The 23,269-nt window shown below is 35.6% G+C and overlaps 1 protein-coding gene across 2 annotated transcripts in view; it reads right to left on the reverse strand.

The window, feature by feature from the left end:
• Nucleotides 1–23,269, reverse strand: part of Syt7 (Synaptotagmin 7) — a 703,683-nt gene that overhangs the window by 649,048 nt on the left and 31,366 nt on the right. The window contains exon 2 of one of the 2 annotated variants that reach the window (XM_074179490.1): nt 13,528–13,701. The exons of the other annotated variant lie outside the window; for it this stretch is intronic. The gene's annotated coding sequence lies outside the window, so the exon portion shown is untranslated. The remainder of the gene's footprint in view (nt 1–13,527; nt 13,702–23,269) is intronic. 2 annotated transcript variants of the gene reach the window in all.

Consider the following 23,269-nt stretch of genomic DNA (forward strand, 5'->3'; position numbering starts at 1 on the left):
TTGGACTAGTGAAGTGGGCTTGGGAGGAGCTGTATCAACTCGACGTAAAGACCCTAAAAATGATCATCTCCATAGGAGTTTGCATCCCAAGTTGTCTGTTTCACAGTTGTACTTCCCCCGATAACAAGGAGGCAATGTACTTTTGGGTTTGAAGTCGCTACATGACAAGATGGAGCCTGTAGAGTCATCTGGATTCGGATCCCATCCTCTGCATGTCAGATTTGAAATAAATAAATGAAATAAATGCATGAGTTTGGAAAGTATACCAACAAACGTTCTGAATTATTCTAGGAGAAGCAATGGCAAATGGTAATTTCCTATTTGAGGTATGTTATTCGGACAAGGGTTTTCCATGCAGTACTCACACCAATTAACTTCAAAAGGTTAAAGTGTGGTCTTCAATTCTTGAGTCAAATTTCCTTGATAGCCAATATGCGATTTGTACCTGATACTATCAACTCCATAGGGAATGTTCCTGCTCACACTGAAGATAAGAATGATAAGATAAGAATGTTCCTGCTCAACTAGAAGATAACTCTACACATTATCCACAAATAGATTGAAAAAGGCAATGGAATGGCATCGTAGGTTACCTGACTCAAGTCCTCTGGATTTTTGTACAGAATCAGAAAAAACGAAGTGCTCCGCACTCCATCTAAGAGAACGCAAGAGGAAGGAAGAGGTAAATATACAGAGGTTTGAGGGTTTAATACATTTCACGGATAAAATACTGAGAGAAAAGCAAAAAACTCGTGGGTATTTCTACAAATCTCAGTATTTTGATCCTCAATTCATGAACGACTCATAGAAAAATCCTTGAAGAGCTCTAAGAGCGGTGTCTGTGCGAAATTAGTGAGTCACGTTGGAATTGAATCGCTAAAAGTTGAATTTATTCGGAAAAACATCAGGAAGTTTATTCCACATAAACACAGTTCTCCAAATAAAAAAGTGCTCAAACAGTGGAGTTTGAGGTGTACTGAGTTGATCCTCGAAGCAATCAGCAGCCACAGTTCGTCGCGAATTTCTCATATGTACCGTTCCTGTTGGAATCAAATGTGCCAAAACACTTGAACACCTCTCGTGGAAGTATCTATGAAAGAGAGACAAATCTCCAACGTTTTTTCGATGTTCCAGGCTATCAAGGTTGCAAGTGATGTTCTTGTCTCCAATCAGGATGGCTCTTTTCTGGATGGAATTCAGCACCTTCAGGATATGCTAAGGGGCGGATCTCCATACATGAGAACAATGTACCAAAGAAGGTCTGCCTTATCGCTGGGATTGCAGCTTTTGCAATCCCAGCGACATGATTGTGCCAAGACATATTGGTGTCCACTTTAACCTCCAAGGAAGTTATCGAAGAAGAAAGCGGAATTGTCTGTACTGACATTACTTTACCAGGTTCAGAGACATTCATTTTTTTGGAAAAATCAATGCCTGGGTTTCTGTTGCAGTGAATTGAACCTTGTTACTCTCTCCCCAATTCGAAATCACTTCTAGATCATCCGCAACCGATGTCCTGGAGTCCAACTGGAATGACGAGTCAAGTGTGATGTCGTCAGCAAAGCAATATATTGGATTTATGTTTTTTTTTTTCAATAAGTCGTTGATATACAATGAAAAGAGGGTTGGAAACAATATGGATCCCTGGGGAACACCAGCGTTGATGATAAAAGTATTCGAGAGATGTAGATGTTCATACAGCTTCAAACCAACAAAGATGGTTAAAAAGATGTGGTTCGGATTTCGATTTCATTTTGTCGGCTTACTTATTTTCAAACTCTTTTTCTGACATGAATCTTCAACATCTGTAGCAAATATAAGGATGAAGTATCAGAATAGCAATGCTGATTCAAAATAGCCCGCATACTCAATAACTTCTATAATCAAAACAATTATATCAAGAACGCCGTCCTTATTACGTACACTTTTTTCAAGATTTCAAGATTCAAAATTTGAATTTCATTTCAAATTCTCCACAAAATCAAAGAAACGACCATGAAACATAGTAGGCCATATCTGGATCTGCATAAATGAGTTTGAGAATCCTTTAAAGTCTCCATAACTTTCGTTATATGTTTCTTTGGGGACCTGAAACACTATCAAAAAGACAAACGTAAAAGAATTTCCCAAGAAAACCTTCAACTTGTTATAAGAACTTCAGGAATCTATTCTGAAAGAAAACAAATGGAAAGACACTGTATAATATCTTTTCTAGTCTTTCAAAAGGTCTCCTTTTATCCAGAGTCATTCAATTCCCAGTTCTTAGGAGTTGTGCCTAGAATTTTAAGGTCGGGGATTAAAGTTGGCCAACTTCTGCAGGCCTGAATTCTGAAGTTGTGAAGAACTCCATTAAGTTTTGGGCCCGCTAAAAAATGCAATTAATCATTGAAATCAGCGGGATGAATCCATTAAGATGGGAGTGGTGTAGCTAAACATTCCTGTGAGATCACGAAAGCAAACTTACAACGATTTGTTGTGCTGTCATCTGTTTTTGAATGAAGTATGCAAAGTATGCCATCGATTCTGGAGCATATGACCAATCTTTATGAAAATATACTTTTTATACGAAAGATCAGATCCTCACTAGTATGAAATAATGGTCACATACAACTGGATATTATTCGTAATCAAATCGTTGTTATCGTTCACACCATACAATTTGAATCAATATATCAAGAGTTATTTTGAAATTTAAACTAACGTAAGAGAAAATGAATTCAAGCGGCCTGACAAACTGATGTGAATGCATACCCTCGAATGTTCTGCATTGTTCTACAAATTTTTAGAGTGAAACTTCCAGCCAATACATCTTCAGAAGCACGCATTTCAGGAAAAAACGGGAACCTTCTTCGTGGATGAGAGATGGTGGATCATCATCACTACTATGATCTGGGAGTTTGCTGATCTTTCCCACCTATTCCCGAACATTAAAGAATATCAACAGAAATGAAATATCACCTGACGATTTTGACAGCTTTTTTAATGACTATGTAGATAATTTGATGAAAACTATAATAGACTTCAATCACAGTCATCTTGTACCTTCTTTTGATTGCAACCTTTTGATTGCATCCCACTGATGATATGGAAATTCTGAGAATTGTCACCAACTTGAAAAATTCAAAAGCTGCTGACATTTATGGATTGCATGCCACTGCTATAAAACTAATAATTAAGGACATCGCAGCACCTTTGGCTAACCTTTTCAATGAATGTATGTGTCAGGGAATATTTCCAGACGCTTTCAAAATATCTAAGGTGACCCATTTGCATAAAAATGGTGATATTAACCTTCCTGATAATTATCGACCAATTTCTATCATTCCGCTGATTGGTAAAATATTTTAACTAATTCTTAAGGAAAGGTTACTCCAATTTTTCGAGTCAAATAGGCCACTGTGTAATGCGCAATTTGGCTATAGACCTAACCGGTCTACTGAATTGGCTCTATGTGAATTTTATGAAGTTGTTGTGGATGCCTTCGAGAGTCGTCAGTTTTGTGGGGCGAGGTTTTACGACCTGTCAAGGGCATTTGATACGATACGACATGATTTCTTGCTATTAAAATTGGAAAGATATGGGGTTAGAGGCGTGGTTTTGAAGCTTTTTTCGTCAGTTTTGGAGCAACGAAAGTATTTTGTGAGTGTCTCCGGTCGGAGATCTGCTGAGTACCCAGTTATGTTTGGTGTCCCACAGGGCTCCGTTTTAGGACCCTTGCTATTTATTATATATTTCAATGATTTATGTATGAGTCTTAACTCTGATGTGTCTTCCACTTTTTATGCAGATAACTCCACACTCGTTGTGAAAAAATTAAATGAAAACAGTGCTTTACTGACCCTTAATTGTTCAGAACAGAATGCTAAAGTTTGGTTTCGATGTAATTTCCTTTTCTTAAATGAAAGTAAAACGCAGCATCTCAGTTTGAACCATGCGGAAAAATCTGAGGATAGAGGTAAACTCTTGGGCCGTCATAGCAAAACGTTTGGCCAAAGCTTCTTATGCGTTGCGTCAATTGAAATATCAGCTGTCCTTTGATTATTTAAAAATAACGTACTTTGCTATGTTCCACGGTAAAATGACTTATGGTTTGATTATTTGGGGAAGTGCGACTCATGCCAATCAAATATTCATAGCACAAAAAAAAGTCATTAGAATAATTTCTTCTAGTGAGTATGACGCTGATTGTAAGCCTCTTTTTTAAAAAATTTAACATCATGCCGCTGCCTTGTTGTCATATATTGGAGTGCCTCCTTTATGTTGGGAGCGAAATTTTGGCGAATGAGGTAACCTCAAACGGCCATGTACATAGGTACAGTACCAGAGGTGGTAGTGATCTGCATCTTCCACTCTTCAGACTAACCAAATCTCATAATTCTTAATTGTATTTAGGTTTTAAAATGTTTTTATTGTATATACGAATAAATATATCTATCTATCTATCTATCTATCCTAAAATGTTGCTTCACTTCTGTCCAGCAGCAAGACTTTGCCAAAATCAATCGAATGATCGATCACCTACAGATCTATATCAGTGAAACGCTCCTTCTCAGTATAAGACAGACCTAACCAACATAGACTTCACCGGCATACCGTATTTCACTTCAATTAGTACAGATCTAGTGTTAGACGAAATTTTCCTGTGATGAAATGAAATTAATCGAATTTGGAATGTATTCTTGACCACACACTCTCGCACTGTCGGATTCATTCCAATATATGTCGTGGAATTAGTCAGGTAAATATTTTTGTAGCCATTTGACAGACTCTATTGTGTAGAAACATAAAGAAAAGTTAAGGTTTCAAATTTTAATCGAAATATGTATTTTGTTAATATAAATCTGTATCCATCGACCTGGAATTATTCAAACGTCTACAGGCCGACTATGCATACTGCGAAATCGTGCATCCAGAACAATTTTCCCCTCATTGCTCTCGACGTCGAAACTCGATATCGTCAAACTGAGCAGGAGTATCTACGGATATCGGAAATTCAGAAAAAACGTGGAGCGGCGAAGTTATCAGGTCAGTGCGGCAATATAGCTCAGCTTAATCGAGTAATTCAGATCCTGATCTAATCAGTATCGAATGGCCAAGTTGCCAACCTTCGTTCCTGTATGTTAACGGCATAGCAACGACGAAATGAGAGTTTTCATTTTGGGGCAAAGCAAGAAAATATCAGTTTTTATCTGTTAGTGAATATTCAAGGTTGTGGTGAAGGCTCTTCATAATGGTGGAGTCTCTTCGAATAAAAATCACGATTTTATAGGTGAACCTATGATTTGACGAAAGTTTTTAAATCAAGTATAGTTCACATTCAAAAATTTTAAAGTATTTGATTGTATTCATATGTTATTTAAATGGATAATTTGATTACAATAAACATAGGCATAATATTGGTGGCAGCGGTGGGATATTGAATCAAAAAGTTCTCGCAATAAATGAAAAATAACGAAGAAAACTTTGATCGATGAAAGAATAAATATAAAACTATGAGAATAAGCATATGAAAACCGTTGGAAACGATCAGTAACTTTTCATGTTATTTTCATAATTCAATAATACACCTATACATGTTTATAAGTGAACATTGCAATAACAATTACTCCCTAATAATAAAAATTTAATTTTCAGTTGATTCAGTTATTTGTTGACAAAGCTTTATAATCCAGAACTTTCAGACTGCTGCATCCGAATATTTTGTTAATTACGAAAAAGGTCTTTATTTATTTTCGTAAAAGTTCATTGAAAACTCCATATCCAAATCATATGTAGTAGCAGTTTTTTTGAAATATAAATATCATACTATCATATAAATGATAATTCCTCTACCGTAACTACGAGGCTTGTATTTTTTATTTTTATTATTTATTTATTTATTTACAGTCGCATCGACCTCTAGGGTCATTAGCGACTTGTCGATATATTACATGTTCATGGAAAACAACTTAGAGAGTATGTAACAAATTGGTATTTCTGAAGAAAGCTAATAGATTATCAATATTACATTCATCTCCTAATATGTCCTTAATTGATGCTGGGAAGCCATAATTTTGTCTTTAATTGTGATATAGCACGCATCCGGTGAGAATATGTTTGACACTTTGAAGACTATCACACACTTCACATACTGCGGGATTTTGTTCAGATTGTAGATATCCATGGGTGAGACGAGTGTGGCCTAGACCAGGGGTCTCCAAACTTTGAAGCCTTCGGGCCATAATGATTTTTTCAGTTTGTTCCAAGGGCCAATTTCTGCCCTTAACTATATTTCTAGACTAGGATAGTCGCAAAGTGCGTGACCTAAGCAAACTTACGCTTTTTTTGCATTCAATTATTATCGTGTATTGTGACTCTTAACGACATCTAGTGGCGAGTAGTGGTACTATGTACTATCTTTCTCAGCTACCCGCTAGGTGGCATTAAGCGTAATTAAATATTTGGAATTACCGCGTTGGTTCGAGAAAGTTCTGGTTCTAGCAAGTGTATTCCGATCACCTCGAGATGGCAGTAAAAACTGCATATAAAAAGGCTAGCGGCGCAACTGCGAGTTAGTCTGCGTATGAAAGGCGAAGGAAGAGAAACTGTCTATTGTGAAATAAAGTAACACCCGTCAATAAAAGTATTTTGATTTGGCTTATTGTTTTTATGTGTGATTTGTTAGTATTGAAAAGAAGCGAAAAATCGACAGTGAATGCAGAACGTTCCAAGAAAAATGGAATGTTTAATTTGTAATGAAACCATAGATGTTCTCAAAGACTATAACATTGAACGACACTATGAATCGAAACATCTTCAAAGTTACTCCAAGTATACAGGAAGTTTGCGGAAGGAAAAATTTGAAGCTTTGGAACGCGGACTCAAATCGCAGCAATCTTTGTTTACCAAAGCGAATACTGAACAAGAGCCTGCAACTCGCGCCAGCTTTCGTGTGGCTCTTGAAATCGGAAAACGTGGCAAACCATTCACCGATGGAGAAATGATAAAATAATGCTTGATTGCAGTAGCCGAAGAAATATGCCCCGAAAAGGTAAATTCATTTAAAAGTGTCAGTTTGTCAGCAAACACCGTGGCTCGGAGGGTGCAAGGCATCGCAGAAAATATATCATCTCAAATGTCTGATGAAAATGGACATCATGAGTGGTTTTCTCTAGCATTGGCTGAGTCAACGGATGTGTCAGATACTGCTCAGGTGTTGATTTCTATTCGCGGAGTGATAAAGCTATGAAGTGTATGAAGAATTTTTTGATATTGATAGTATTCACGGCACGACAACTGGGGCAGATATTTTTAAGGGAGTTGAAAATACCATTAATAAAAAGAACCTTCGATGGAGAAATTTGAAATCTATAAAAACTGATGATGATTATATCCTTCAGGCAGAAAATAATACTATTTCAATCGCAATTACGTAAAAAATGTTTCACACATTTTGAAACATGTGAAATATTCAGCCACACTACAGAGACTGAATTTCCCGTCAATTTTGCAATCGAAACTTTGAGTGCTTTGAAGATAAATTTTGATACTCGTTTTTCAGATTTTGATGTCATTGCGAATGAAATTAAGCTTTTTCAAAATCCTTTTGATTCTGACATTGAAACCCTAGCTCCGGAAGTCCAAATGGAAATTATTGATTTACGGTGCAGTGATATGCTTAAGAACAAATATCAAAATTAATCTTTGTTGAAATTTTATAGGAGTCTTTCACTGGAACAATTTGATAATTTGCATAAATTTGCTCGTGGGTTGTTTTCTGTTTTTGGTACTACTTACTTCTGTGAGAAAACGATTTCCAAGATGAACTACACAAAGAATGTTTACAGATCTCAATTAATCGATGAGCATCTTGAATCTCTTTTGATAATTGGTACAAGTAAAATTGATCCACAACTACATAGTATTGTCGGTGGAAAATCACAATTACATAAATCTCATTAGTGTTTTTGTTTTACTGTGATTCATTTCAGTTATTTGTTAGTTATCAATATGCTCAAACTTAGATACTTCAGTTAAGTTTTCTTTGTCATCATTTCTGTCGTTAAGTTTTACCTTGCAAGTAAATAAAACCGAGTAATTATCATTCTGTGTTTTCTTCTTCAACTTATCACAGCAATAGTAACAACAATCAGGTAATCATTGGCTGTCGCGGGCCAGATTGATGACAGTAAATCATTGGCTGTCGCGGGCCGGATTGATGACACTGACGGGCCGAATTTGGCCCGCGGGCTGTAGTTTGGAGACCCCTAGCCTAGACGAAGACGAGATAAAATGACCTGGACTTTTATTTCATTGGAGTTGTTTTTCCAAGGAGATACTGACTGTTTTATCTCATGAAGTTTTGCTGACAAACTATTCCATTGTGATTACCATCTTTGATGATCGTTTGCTTGTACAGAGACTTCAGATCCGTATGAACAGCAAGTGACACTGTATCTGTTAACGGGTTAACTGCTTCTTTCGCTAGTTTATCAGCTCTTTCTTTTCCAACTATGCCAATATGTGAAGGGACCCACATAAACTGAATGCAAATATGTTTTTGATGTAGTGAGTGGAGATACTGTTTTATGAGAAGCAAAATGGGATGATTGGTGTATAGTTGTGTAATTATTCGAAAGCGTTCAGTGAATCTGTGACAATCAGGCATTTTGGGACGTTCTTTTCCTCCATGTACTTTAATGCTCTCCAAATAGCATATAATTCACCTGTGAGTATGGTGTTTTCTTTCGATAATTCAAATGAACAGCTGGTGAAAGCTGCCCCTACCTCATCTTCCATTTTAGATGCATCAGTGTATAATGGAAAGAAGTCTTCGTATTGCTCCAGAAGTTGCTTGGATGCTACATCGAACATCCTGGAATTTGTATTCTTTTTGTCGAATTGTAGCAGTCCATATTCAATGTTGCCTAAGGGGATTATCCAGGGGGGAGTATCGGGTGTATTGGGAGTTGAGAAAATACTTGATTGTTTGAGTTGGAGACTCGAAAGATACTGGTTATATCTTTGATGAAAAGGAGGTTCTGCTCTGAAAAAATATTTTTGAATCTCTGTGCTATTACATTGTGGTGTACCGGATTTTCTGGATGGATGCTGCATAGGTGAGGGTCATAAGCTCCCTTCTGTTGGCTAATGATGGTTCACCTGCTTCACAGTATAAGCTTTCCGTTGGACTTGTACAAAAAGCTTCGAGGATAATTCTGATGGCGTTGTTGTGGATGGTATCCAGTTGTTTTAATATAAATTTTTTGGCAGAGTTGTATATTATTGCCCCATAGTCCAATTCAGACCTGATCAGTGATCTATAGATTAACATTAACATCGATGAGTCTGAACCCCAGGTTCGAGAGGCAACTGTTTTCAAGCAGTTGAGTCCATTCTGACAAGCCATTTTTGAATATTGGACGTGGAGTTTCCAGTTCAATTTTTGATCAAATACCAGTCCTAAGATTTTGATGTACTCAACGTATTCAATATTCTGTTCATATATCTGTAGTTTTGGAGGGTTTGCTTTGGCTCTTTCAGGGAATTAATACATTTGGTCTTTTTTGAGGCATTTCCAATTCAGTTAAAGAAGACCATTTCTGTAAATTATTGAGGAATTTCTTTAAGTGGTTTTGAATGGTGACGACATTCTTTCCTCTAGCAAAAAACTACAAGATCGTCAGCATACAGTCTCGCTTTAAGAGGAGCCATAGTGACGTTGATTATATCATTAATGGCAATCAGGAATAATGTGGCACTCAGAGAAGAACCTTGCGGTACTCCATTTTCTTGGGTCCTATTGAGAGATATACAGCCGTTTGTGCTAACTCGGAAATTGTGATATTTCAAAAAGTTTGCGATAAAATGCAAGGAATTTCCTTCAAGTGACCATTTTTGTAGTGTGCTAATAATGGCAGGCCTCCAAACGGTGTCTTATGCTCTTGAAATATCGATAACTATCGCGATGCAGTCTTGGTCATTCGCAAAAGATTCGTGTACTTCTGATTCAAGATCTACTAGATTATCAAGTGTTGATCGTTTTTATCGGAAACCGCTCTGTTGTGGTATAAGTAGTTTTCTGTTTTCTAGAGTCCACATTGATCCATTCATAATTTTCTCCATTACTTTACACATGGCACACGAAAGTGAGATTGGTATGTAAGACTCTGGATATGATTTAAGTTTGTCTGTTTTATGAATAGGAATAATGATTGTCTCAGACAATCACATGTTGACTCAAAATGACGTTATACATTTCACTGAGCAGTTCTGTAGCATTTTTAGGCAACATTTTGAAGAAGATTATTGGAATATAGTCTGGTCCAGGAGATGAGTCTTTTATGTTCTGAAGGCAATCATCCAATTCGTCTTGTGAAATTGGACAGTTTCTTGCCTCAAACAATTTACAAGTAGAAGTAGAGCTTTATTACAGATTATCACAGTTCTATTGACGATATTCCAAAATAGTCCTGAATTATCATCTGTCAGAGACAGTATATTCCTAAATCAAATGAAAAAAACACTGTTTCCGACTTATATTCGAGTGAAAGATCCTCAAGTTTCAAGAATGTCCTTCTCGCAAGATCTTTCTGCGAGAAAATTAAAACGAACGACAAAATACTCGTATATCAAGTACCCAACCGGATATTCAACTTGGCGACGCTTTGGCGTCTTTCTTCTATCAACTTAATCTTGAATTTTAACTATATACTTTCCCACCGGAAAGAAAGAGGCCCGGAAATGGAAGAAGCACCATTCTCAAGGAAATTAACTTATTCTTGCATTCCTCTTCGTCGTGTTGTCTTTCAGTGGAAAATTGGATTTGTATGAGTAGGAAAGTGTGCTGTGAATTTTCAGAAGAGTGTTCAATGTAACACGATGACATAATCGTTGAGAGAACCAAGAGTTTTGAATGCGCATCAACATATGTATTTTAAAAATAAAAACATTTATAGCAGATTCTCTGAACCTGCTATAAATTTAATTGAAAGCTATTTTAAAGATCGTTCACATTTTGTAGGAACTTTGGAAGGAAAATCAAGGAGTGAATGTAATAAATTTGGAGTGCCTCAGGGATCAATACTTGGCCCCTGGTTATTTTGCGTATACACTTGTGATCTAGTTTCTGTATTAAGACATTGTGATTCACATATGTATGCGGATGACACACAACTTCATCTATCATTCAACCCTAATGACGTTGCTACTGCCAATTGAAAATTGAATGAAGATCTAGCTCGTCTTATTTCAGCATCTGAAGCTCATAACCTCAAAATCAATTCAAACAAAACTAATAAGCTTGTTTTTGGTACTAATCGTAGCTTGGTGGAAAGATATATTGATTTTTATTGTTATTGGTGATACAGTAATATGCCCCACGAACGTGGCAAAAAATTTAGGTGTCGAAATGGACGTGAATTTAAGGTTTACAAAACATGTCACAAAATGTGTTCAAAGAAGTTACATGAATTTGAAAATGCTTTATCCTCATCGTCATTTATTATCAATAAGTTTGGAAAAGAAATTAACAAATGAACTTGTGTTGAGTCATTTTGCATATTGTGATGTGTATGGTTCATGCCTGAATGAAAAAGACATTTTTAGAATTGAAAGAGTTCAAAAATCATGTCTTAGGTATATATATGGTATTAGAAAATATGACAGAATTTCATATAAACCAATATACAGTTAGTAAAGTTTCTTTATTTAACTGCTGTTATTGCTGTCCCTTTTCCCTCTCTCCTTCATCTTTTTTTTCTCTCCTTTTTTTTGGTTTTTCTCTAGTTCAGTTTCCTTTTCTTCAAGGCTAGAACTGAGATCAACAGTACCCTTCCGGTACATGTTGTTTCTAGCCTCATTTGTACTTTTTTTAAATTATTTTTATGGATTGAATATTTATTGTATTATTATTATTATCATATCCACGAAGTGGAAAAGTGGAGAAGATAATATACCTAATGAAAATCTGTTTGAAATATGTTTTTCCGTTAACCAGCTGTGGCACCCCTACGAACGACAACCCTCAGAAGTCGAAACTTGTGCGAGTTAAAGACTAACGAGGTCTTACCTTTTAACGTGTGATTCCTAACACATATTTAATAAACGAAAGTCATCAAAAGTCATAGCCTTATCAAGTAAATTGACGGATGTAAACTGTTTGATGTATGAGTTTGAAAATGTCCTTATAGGACGAAACTAAACTAACGTTAGTTTCAAATAAAAGTAGTAAAAACATAGAAAGTTTCAGTTCTCTTTCCTTCATAGTATTACCAAGTGAAGACCTAATCGTCAAACTATTCCACGAGCTGAATTAGTCCTTTGTGTGAAGGTCCTGGATAAACAGCAAGAAGCAAGTTATACGAGGAACCATTATCGATGTTATGGCACTCTGTTGGAGAAAATGACACAGGATAATGTGATTTGAATAAAGATCAAGGGTGTTAACAGATATGCAAAGATTGTGTTTAGAGGGGTTGAAAATAAACTTGATCTGAGTAAAGATTCATGTTTTTTTTGCAACATTATAAGGACACGTAAACTCAAGAGGATTTTCAATGATATTAATAATATTTATTTTCCCACAAGACATGTAAAATGTATACGAATGGTTAATATATAATGCAAGAGCACTAAAACAGAGTACCTTCATTTAGGAATAAAGATATAAAAGTCAACATTGTATTTCTATGTATACTTACACATACACATACACATTACACATACACATACACTTACACTTATATACATATATGACAGCTATAACTAGCTATTAAAATATTCTTCCAACGAGTAGAAAAATTTTTCAGTTAGGAATTGTTTGAGGGAGCTACTGAATTTGTTTAAATATTTGTCTTTTTTATACTTTTAGGTAATTTATTGTAAATACACAGACCCATAATTGTAGGTGCATTATCAGAGACCTTATATTTTGTGAATGGCATGTGGTAATTTTATGTTTGACGTGTATTTCTATTTTTAAAAATAAAGACTGATTATTCATAGAAAAAACAATTTTTACCAAAGTGAAATTTCTCCAAAAACAAGAAACGATTATTTGGTTTACGAATTTCATTTCGCAAATTTTAATCGTCTCCACAGAAAATTATAATCAAGTGTCGTCTACATGTTATTCACGTTTCGAGCCGAGTTGTACAAACAGGTAATTTGAAAGTTAAAAATAAAATTAAGTCAAAATTTTGAAAAACTGATCATTTGAGAAATAAATAAGTAATTGCTAAATAGATGAATAATCAATTATATGGAGGAAAAAAGTTTTAATAAAATTTTCTTCTAATGAAATTTTAAATAAAAACCTTGGTGACTTCCAGAATTGAAGTCTAGATTTTTCCTCTTTCTGAAAATGTTCTTTGAGGGTTTCAAAAAAAATGTCTTTCTTTAGTTATGTTGAATTTCCAATCGGCAATAAAGAACAGCCGAAACAAGTATTCGATTGTGATATTACTTCTCAATCTGAATATTTACATTCGATATCTGCGCCATTAAAATAGAGTCACTTCATTCAAAATGAGAAAGAACAAAACTCACCTTTTATCTATTCTTCCTCCGGCATGTCAACAAAGAAGTGTGAAATACTCGGGGACAAAATTATTGCTGAAATCGTGTTTGAAGAGAGGGAAGACTCCAAGAAAGTAGTCGGATTCCGCTGTGAGGAAATGCAAATCTCAAGTGTTTGTCATCCTCAAGGATACTTTCCAGTATCTGGAACAAAAAAGGTATGACTTCATTAGAATTTGATTTATATTACAGGAACTACTATGTAGGTAGTTGGGAGAGATGCATTTTTCAAGATTTCATTTCGATTTTTTTTCGTCATACACGTATTTTCTAATACGACTTAGTCGAGTCCCAGGCATACTGCTGTTTGTGTTGAATCTTTTCACTTTTATAAGTATGTACGAGGTCTGATAAAAAAATAAATAAAGGTAACAGAAAAAAGTCTCAGGGTGCCAGATATGGTGAACAGGGTGGCTGAGGCATGATTACGGTGTTGTCCATAACAATTTTCTTCACTTTGTCAACATTTCAATCGGTTGTTGATGTGCTGGGGCATCCAGGGCGAATGTCGTTATTCACATCTTCCCGACCTCCAGTGAAAAGCCTGTACCACTTTTTTCTGGCTCGGAGTACAATCGCCATATGCCACTGTCAACATTTCAAGTGTTATCGGCACTCAATTCCATTTTGACACAAAGTTTGATGCAAATTCTTTGATCCATTTTTTTCTACAGCAGAGAACCGCAAAATACTTCTAAATTGTATGCCTATCACTTACAAATGAAACATGCTAAACAACTGAAACATATGTTTCAAAAGAGTATACCAACATAAACAATAAAAAAATCGCTAAGCGAATGTACGTAGGCCGCGATGTTTGAACATTCACCTTATTTTTTAATGGACCTCGTATAGTCTTCTGCCTTAATTTGATACCTACATTCAACCGATTCACCATATTCAGTGTTAAAATGTTAATGAAATTGTGAACAAGATGATTTGGCAGTCACGCACCATTTTTCCGTCACGAATGTATTATGAATGGGCACGTCTTCACTTTTCTATGGAACTCTAATCATATTTCGGAAGCCAACTTCTTGTTTCTATGAATAATTTAGTCGTCAATCAGTGAAACAAAAACTAACATACAGTCGTGCCAAAGTTTTTCGATTACACAGGCCAACAAAAAAAAGGTTTTTGAAAAATTTGTTCAGGTACTTTAGATTTTTGTGTGCTGAATCCAAATCTGGTCTTGGTTTTTTTGTATCACCCATAGTTTTTGAGAAATTGACTTTTTTATATAATTTAAAGTATGTACTGTATATGGTAAAATTAATGAAACACTAGGTTTAAATCACTATCATGGTTTTTATTTACAGTAGGTTACTTGAAATAATGATACAGTGTTGTTATGTAGCTTTCACTAGTCAGATGGAATTGGTTTATACTTCCTTTCTCTTTTTTCTCTTCTCTTTTATTTTCTCTCTTAGTTTATTAAAATTCTTCAACATGTTAGCTACAATGGTACGATTTCTGGGTATTTTGCATGTCCTAAGAATTTTCTGACAACTTGCTTGAATGATACCTCTGCTTCTTTCTCATGTATGGTCTACTGTGGTTTCAAAGTTTACGTCAAACATCATTTTCCGAATGTCGAGTCCTACAAAGAAGCCTTCTTTGAGTTTAGCCTCTGGAAGGTTTGGAAATTTCTAACAGAGATACTTGAAACAAGGTCTATGTTCAGGCAATACTTTTACAAACTGTTTCATGAGGCCTAACTCTATATATAGAGGTGGTTAGAGACTGTTTCCAGGAGCTACAAAGTTTTTGCGGAGAATTTTCTTCTCACCGGGTTTTGACGACTCCCTCACAAGCCAGTTCTTTCTGCACCAATGTTGATCCCGTGCTCTACTTCCCATTCACACAAAAAACATGGAAATTTGGTAAAACCACCTTGCTGACCAAGAAGTATGCATGTCATTTTCAAGTCACCACATATCATCCAACCATGAGCCGAATGGCGGAAATTAGGTTAGGGTAGCTTATTACCTTCTTGTTTTTCGAATTATGGCCAGTAATATCAATACTACAAAAGTAGCAATCATCAGTGTGGTTTCTAGGTTCTCTCCACTCCATAAGAACAGCGTACTTGAAAGCTTTTTTCTCCTTTTTGACCATTTTCCAAGATATTCAACACAAACATAACATACCTCATGCGGGGCCCAAGATTTATCGTGGTCACCAAGTTTAATTCCTAAATATGAGAAATAAATCTTTTTCACAAAGTCAGTAATGTTTCTTTGATGTTTTTTAATAACAAACTCACCACTGATATAACAAAAACTGTCAGCAGAGTTCTTAGAACCGCAATTAGGCATTTCAATGAGCACATGTACTGGAAATCAGAAAGTAAGGTTAGGTTGGGTAAACAAAACATCAGCTGTGAACAGAACAATATAATTCACGTTTTTCTGGACGGTAAATGTGTTTCAGCAGTGCTGCCAACTCTTCTACATCCAGCACAAATTATTTTACAATTTTATTTGTAGTATATAAAAGCTGTTAGATTCTGTAATAAACCAAAAAAATTAATATATTGATGTGCAAATGTGAAAAAATGGTAGGTGATACGGCCTAATAAGTGTCACATTTGGATTTAGCAACCTGAAAACAGGATAATAAGGTGTTTTGAGTAAAAAAGTTTTTTATCGTTGGCCTGTGTTATCAATCCTCAAATTATACTCCTAAAATCTGAAAGAGGTATGACAAATATACGGTAATGATAACATCATAATGAAGAACATCAGGTAATTACGTTACTCAAAATGTTCAGTAGTCTTTATTTATTCATAACGTTATTTCCGGTGGACATTTATAGGAAAATTAATCAGGGGATTTTTTCTTTTAATAGTACTGATACATCAATGAAGTAATCAACCTAAATGGGCGTTTTGTTTTCGTTACCGGTACAACATAAATTACAATAAAAAAAAAGTAAAAAACTCCAGCATTTACATTCAATAACAACAATAACCAGGATCATATGGTAGAACAAACAAAACTGGACATTTCGAGTACCAGTTTTTGAATCTTGTCGTCAAATGTAGTCATAACTTTCGTCATAACTCATTGAAGAGTTAGTAAACTAAGAGGTCGCTTAAGCATTGTAACCAATCACTGAAGATGACTGTCGGAAACTTTTAAAACTAATATATTTTTGAACCACAGCTACATTGCCCGGCTAAACATGGTTTCAAAAAATAACAATGATGGATTCAAATATACTGGCATGTCACTAAAAACGAGAACGTGGACACACTGTTTATTTTCAAAGATTATCCGAACTAACTGGCTAACTGACTGACAAATTTCTACCTGGCGAATTCATTGACTGAACTGGACTGGAAGAACTTTCTCCAAGAGTATAAAAGGGCATAGAAGTAGTTTTTTGAATGAGAAGACAATTTCAGCATTTGCAAACCATTTTTTGACATAGGGGCACAATGGTAAAAAAAGAAAGATATCTACTTCTATCAACACATAGAGTATCAAACAAAAGATTAACGTCTCTCAAATACTTCATGAATGTTTAGTACGAATATTTTCCTTTCCTGTGAGAAAAGTCGATTTTCCTCTGATCATCCCCTTTTAATCACGCAGATTCCAATAAATTGTCTTTGTTTCCTCTCCCATTCTCCTCTTTTGTGATGAATGATGATAAAGGGTGTTTACTGAAAGTTTATTTTCCGGTAATTAACTGCGAAAGGTTAGTAAAGCGCTTCGATAATTCTTGATTAACACTGCCGGCTCTGCGGATCTCCTGATTCATTATTAATTGCCTAGAAAGGGTTGTGGTAAAAGGTAGTAAAAAACCATATAAAACCCAGATAATGATTCGTCTGCGAGATGGTTTGTGTTTTGTACCCAGACATTATAAACAAACTCAGTAGTCCCTGGTTTGAGATTAATCATTCGCAGATATATCCAGTTTTCTCAAAAAGTGTTATACTACGAATCAGAGTAAATAGTAGAGAGATATCAAGTGAAGGGGGTTGATTTTTTTTCAAATAAGCAATACAGAAATCACGACGGGGCGTTATAGTATTTCTGTTCGTTCTACTTCGAGAAGAATGCTGTCTAAGGTGAACAGTTATCCAGATTTTTTATACTACGAATTTCAAATTCCTTATTAATAATAATAATAATAATAGCAGTTTATTTCAATCAATATATTAGGTATTTCAGATTTAGGTATTCGAGGAACGTGTTTAACTCTCATAAAAAGTTACTTGATTGAGGGAAAGCAGTGTGTCAAAGTAGGTAATACTTTTTTTTTATGAAGCTGAAAACTGGAACTCGCTCATCACTAAGGCACAAAATGACTTTAAAACAATCATTGACTGGGTCAATTTCAAACTGTTGACTATAAATTTTTCTTAAACAAAATATTTAGCCTTTTAAGACTTCAACTCCTTGAAATCAGAGGTGAAAACAGCATCGTGAAAATCACACAAGCTACAGAAATAGAGTATCTCTTTGTAATGATAGACTATCGTTTAAAATGGAACTTACACATAAGGAAGTTAGTGCAAAAAATTAGAAGCCTATTGTCGAAATTCAAATATTTAAGAAACATTCTTGAAGAAAAACATCTCTTAATGCTGTATTGCGCATTAGTGGAATCCCAACTGAGATATGGCATAATAGCTTGGGGAGGGGCATATAATAACATTATAAAGAATGTTGAAATAATTCAAAAATGGATTTTGGAAATAATATTCAGAAAACCAATTACCTACCCATCAGATGACCTTTACAAGCTTGGGAATATCTTAGATGTAAAACAAATATTTCATTTGACACTATCTGTTGACCAGAAAAAAAAACCGGAGCAAAATATTCCTAGATTATTCCTACTCCACAAGGTCAAAAAAATTCACCATTTTAGTTCCACATGTGACTAAAACTATATCCTAGAGATCTAGCATGTTTTTTTGGCCCAAGATATATAACGATCTGACGGATGAATTGAAACAACTAAACTCATTATCTCTGTTCAAGAAGAAGCTGAAGTTTTATGGCTGATTTCAAGATCAAGAATTTTAAGTTCTTCACACACTCGTTCTGTCAGATCTGAGGCATGCCATCATCACATCAACACAAGCTATACTTTCCTGATTTTGATGATCGCGCTTGCCCCATATTTCATTATTAATTTATGACGTAAATATAACGTTTGAAACGATTCTTTTGTTTATCCTAACTTCACAACAAATTATAGGTACAATTTGTATATTCTTCTGAATACTCCAATCTTATCGTTATGATAACCTGAATAGTAATTTTATTTTTATGGAATTTTTGGTATTATTATTTAGTATTATTTCCTTGGAAAAAAATTATATTGTTTACACTTTTCTTAAGCCATTTTTGTTCCAACTTTGTTCTACTGCTCTTTTTATAATTGAGCTATATCTAAAACTCTCAAACTAGTTGAAAACACATTCTTCTGGTTAACCTGTAATCTTATTTTCACTCTTGTTTTCTCTTCCATTAATTTGACTGTATTTCATTTGATTCGTCAACATCACACTATAATAATACGTCACCACACACACGCTGGTAATATCAGCTTCGGTGGATTTTTTGTTTATTCTAAGCCTCATATTACTAAGTTTTTCAGAATCATTTTATTTTGTAACAATAGAAAGTCTGTATTTTTTTTCGCTATTTATGAATAAACATTATTATTATCACTGTAGTGTGCGCTGGTCAGGCCCTATCCCCCGAAGCACCGATACATTCGGGAGGGCGCGCCAGCATTATCAACCAATGACCACTCCCCACACCATGGGGTAAGTGATCATTGCGTCCAAGAATCATGTGCCCTGAGCAAGCGCAATGAGCCAAGAATGACAGCCTTCCGCATCTGTGCGGCTAAGATTTCTGCCTTAGTGCGGCAAGCCGGTATGATTTTAAGATTCGAGATTAGAGAGGACATCATTTCACCAAGGACTCCACTTCTCGTTTCCCACAACGGATTCAATATCCCCCGGAGCGTAGGGCAACACCTGTGTCTCGTCAATACCGTAAGAGTGCCTTAGGTGGTAATATAGCACTCTTAGTGCCACGTTATGTCGATGGATATATGCCGAGAAATATTTTCTTGCTGTAAACCTGAATCACAAACGCATGACAACTCAATCTCCACCGTAATTCCATTCAAATGTCGTAACTCGCGATGTAAACGGATTAAAAAGCAATCTGAAAATCAAACAATTCGTTTGCGACTTATTTAAGACTCGTCCGTACACCAAATATATTTCCCAAGAGCAGCAGCTTGAAACGACAATGCGGCATATATTTCTCTGTCAGAACGTCAGAATCCACCCTCCAGCAAAGGCCTTATTTTTCTGCACAAATTCTCATGTCACGTGAAAATGTTACCTCTGGTGAAAATTTGTCTAGGTGAACACGGATGCAGTGAATGTAACAGTGAATGAAAAAAAGGTTACACATAGAGTGCTGGAAACTAAAATACAACCAAGAGTTCAACTGTCTCATAAATCAGTTGTCTGGGTTGATTTTGGATCCTAAACACATTTTCCATGCTCACTCGGTTTATTTCAGTTCAATTGATTGTATTTTGTTCATGCATAAAAATTCTCCAAAATTTAGATTTAATTTGGTACAGTTCTATAATAATTTTCATAAGCTGCTCAAGAAGCACTAAAATGTTCCCAATGTTCGAGGAATCAATACATCTTAAAAAAACTCAGATTATGGGAACAAGGTTCAGTTTTCCGAAGAGAGTAGATGACCTATAGGGATTCTATGTCGGAAGCGGCTTATCAGTGTTTGCGGTGGCGTTATCTCTGTTTGAGACATAACGATTCGAGTGTGCTAATGAAAACAATAATATTGGGTATACAGGGTGTCGTTTCAAAACACATCAATCAAATGTACAAAAAAATCTGGCTGCCTGCTTTAAAGAAAAGAAACATGGCTGCCATCGCGGTAGACGTGATGTGTGCAGCCTTAAAGAAAAAAAACATGGTTGCCAACGTAAGAGAAAAAAACATGGCTGTCAACGTTAGAGAAAAAATATGGCTGCTATGGAGATATACAGGGTGTGTTCGTAGCGTTGAAGAAAATTGTCATGGGGGTATACAGGGTATGCCAGCGTTGAAGAAAAAAACAAAGCTGCCAACGTTACAGAAAAAAATATGGCTGCAATGGAGGTATACAGGGTGTATTTGCAGCTTTGAAGAAAAGTTGCCATGGGGGCATACAGGGTGTGCCAGCGTTGAAGAAAAATACATGGCTGCCAACGTTAGAGAAAGGAACATGGCTGCTATGGAGGTATACAGGGTGTGTTTGCAGCGTTGATGAAAAGTTGCTATGAGGGGTATACAGGGTGTGCCAGCGTTGAAGAAAAAAACAAAGCCGCCAACGTTAGAGAAAAAACATGGCTGCCAACGTTAGAGAAAAGAACATGGCTGCTATGGAGGTATGTGGTATGTGTTTGTGGTATGTGTTCGCAGCGTTGAAGTGTGTAGTTGGAATAGGCTTGCAAAAAATTCATTTTCGCAAAATTCAGATGCATTTTTTCTTTGAAGTGATTCTCACCGTTTAGAGTCTACGTTATATTGGCAATATTCAAATGGTTGAATATTGGTGGATCATTGTTGACTTTAGTGTAATTACCATCTTTTTGGAAACATAGAATCACAGCGAGGGCTTTCGAGGAACGAGGAAGTCTTGATGGCCCATATTTCATTCTGATAAACAATTGTATCATTTGCACGTGTTGTCGAATGCTACATCCATCTATAATGATTTGGCAAAACAGACTGAATAAACGTCAACTAATTTGACAGATGTAGTTTCAACAAGATGGCCGTTTTCAATTGTTAAAGTTTGAAAGTCCCTGTTGAAAAATCTTATATAAAAGAACAACGGAAGTATTCCTTCTGAGGGAATACGAGTACCACAATTGACAGTATGATAAGCATGATTTGAAAAGACACGATATCACACCAAAGTTCAATCAGTGAACTCTCATTTTGAATAATGTCGAAGGCTTTCGAATTATCAAACTACATCACGAGTCATTCTGAAGTTCTCGTTAATGGTGTAGTTAAGAAGTACAGCAAGATGTTCTTAAGATAATTGAGGTTTTCAAACTATTAAGAAGTGAAAATCTGAATCAGTGCCTCCGAGTTTGAAGTCCTTTCCAAAATCGATTTGCTTGCACTACCAAAATATAAAAGGAATACATCGCTGCTAGATGTCAAGATCAAGATATTTCGGGATTTTTACAAAGTTTTATAACAATGAAATTTGGATGAAACTCCCGTAAAGCTCATGAACATGAGTTGTCGAAATAAGAAACACTTTAAAGACTTTGTGTCGCGGGCGATTATTTTTGTCAACAGGCAGGCAGAAATATCAAATGGTTTGGGTGTTTTGTCAGTTCGCTATGTGGAAACGGTTGGTGACAACAACAAGCAACTATTTAAATATAACATATCTGTAGTTTGTATTCTGTTTGAAAATGTTTTGTCCCAGTACATTTAACCAGTTCTCAAATTCGTGATTGGACATTCTTAGGAAATTACGAAACGATGATCTCAAATCCATTCATTTCTATGTCATCATTCAATAAATCTGACATAATTTTATCCATTCCATAATCATTCGTGTAGTGGCTAGACTAATTTTTGTTTGTTTGGTGGAATTAGAGTTTCGAGTTCTCGAAACTAGAACAAGTTTTTTGAATTTGTTTTTAAAAACGAAACTAGTCGCAAGCGAGTCCGTTCGGTGAAAATTCGTTTCAACAGAGCTAACAAAATATTGTCAAATTCATTCTTCAAAATCGAAGGGTTCATCTGTATTTGTCAAATTCAGAAATCAACATCGAGGTAATCGAAACTTTTCCTCTGATAACCCCTCAGATCCGAGTTGTATTATTAGTCGAGTATTTATTCAATTTCATGAAACTCAACGACTCGTGTCTGCATTTTATAGCACCATATCTCATTTTACGTTAGGTATTCAGACCAATAAATCATGTGGAACGATTATCCTAATTCCAGAGTTATATCGTTGGAATACTACATTATAGAGACATTTTTTCCTTAAATGCCGTGTTGGTAGCGCAGTCGTTATTCATTCGGGACTTTTATTCATTGATGTTTTCTCTTTTGTACCGTTCCATACGTAATTCGGTGCTTCTATAAAAGAAAACAATGGGTCGGAGATCCATTTAGAAAAAAATAGAGATGGGATTCAATTTTATATGCTGGTAATATAGTCAGGGCCAGATTTAGCTGAGAGCAGGCGGAGCTCCTGCCCCGGTCCTCCGCAAGATAATGACCCCCACAATAAAGAAAGATGAAAAAAATGTTGATAATATCTCACACACTTTTTGATTTATTCAAATTTAAAGAAAGGAAGCGCTTATTGAAAGACCCTATATTGAATGATAAAGTACTCATAAACAATAAATTCAATACTCTAGATGTCGATGAAATCAGTCGTGCTGTGAAGAAGAATTTGATGAAATAAGATAATAAATGCCTGGAACAATAACAGATACTAGTTATATAATACTATCCGGTATCGTTAGGAAATACCAACAGGTACTAGTTAGGCTACTAGCATATAAAACACCAACATAGTAGCAGGGGAGCCGACTCCGTGGGTGCTCGGGTGCTCCAGCACCCAGGAGAGGTGAATAGTGAGTGCAGAGCACCCACGACTGTGAATA

This window comes from Leptinotarsa decemlineata, unplaced genomic scaffold (genome assembly GCF_025532065.1).
Source record: "Leptinotarsa decemlineata unplaced genomic scaffold, Ldec_3_MD MMD2_P_RNA_scaffold_1, whole genome shotgun sequence".
Classification (NCBI taxonomy): Eukaryota; Metazoa; Arthropoda; class Insecta; order Coleoptera; family Chrysomelidae; genus Leptinotarsa; species Leptinotarsa decemlineata.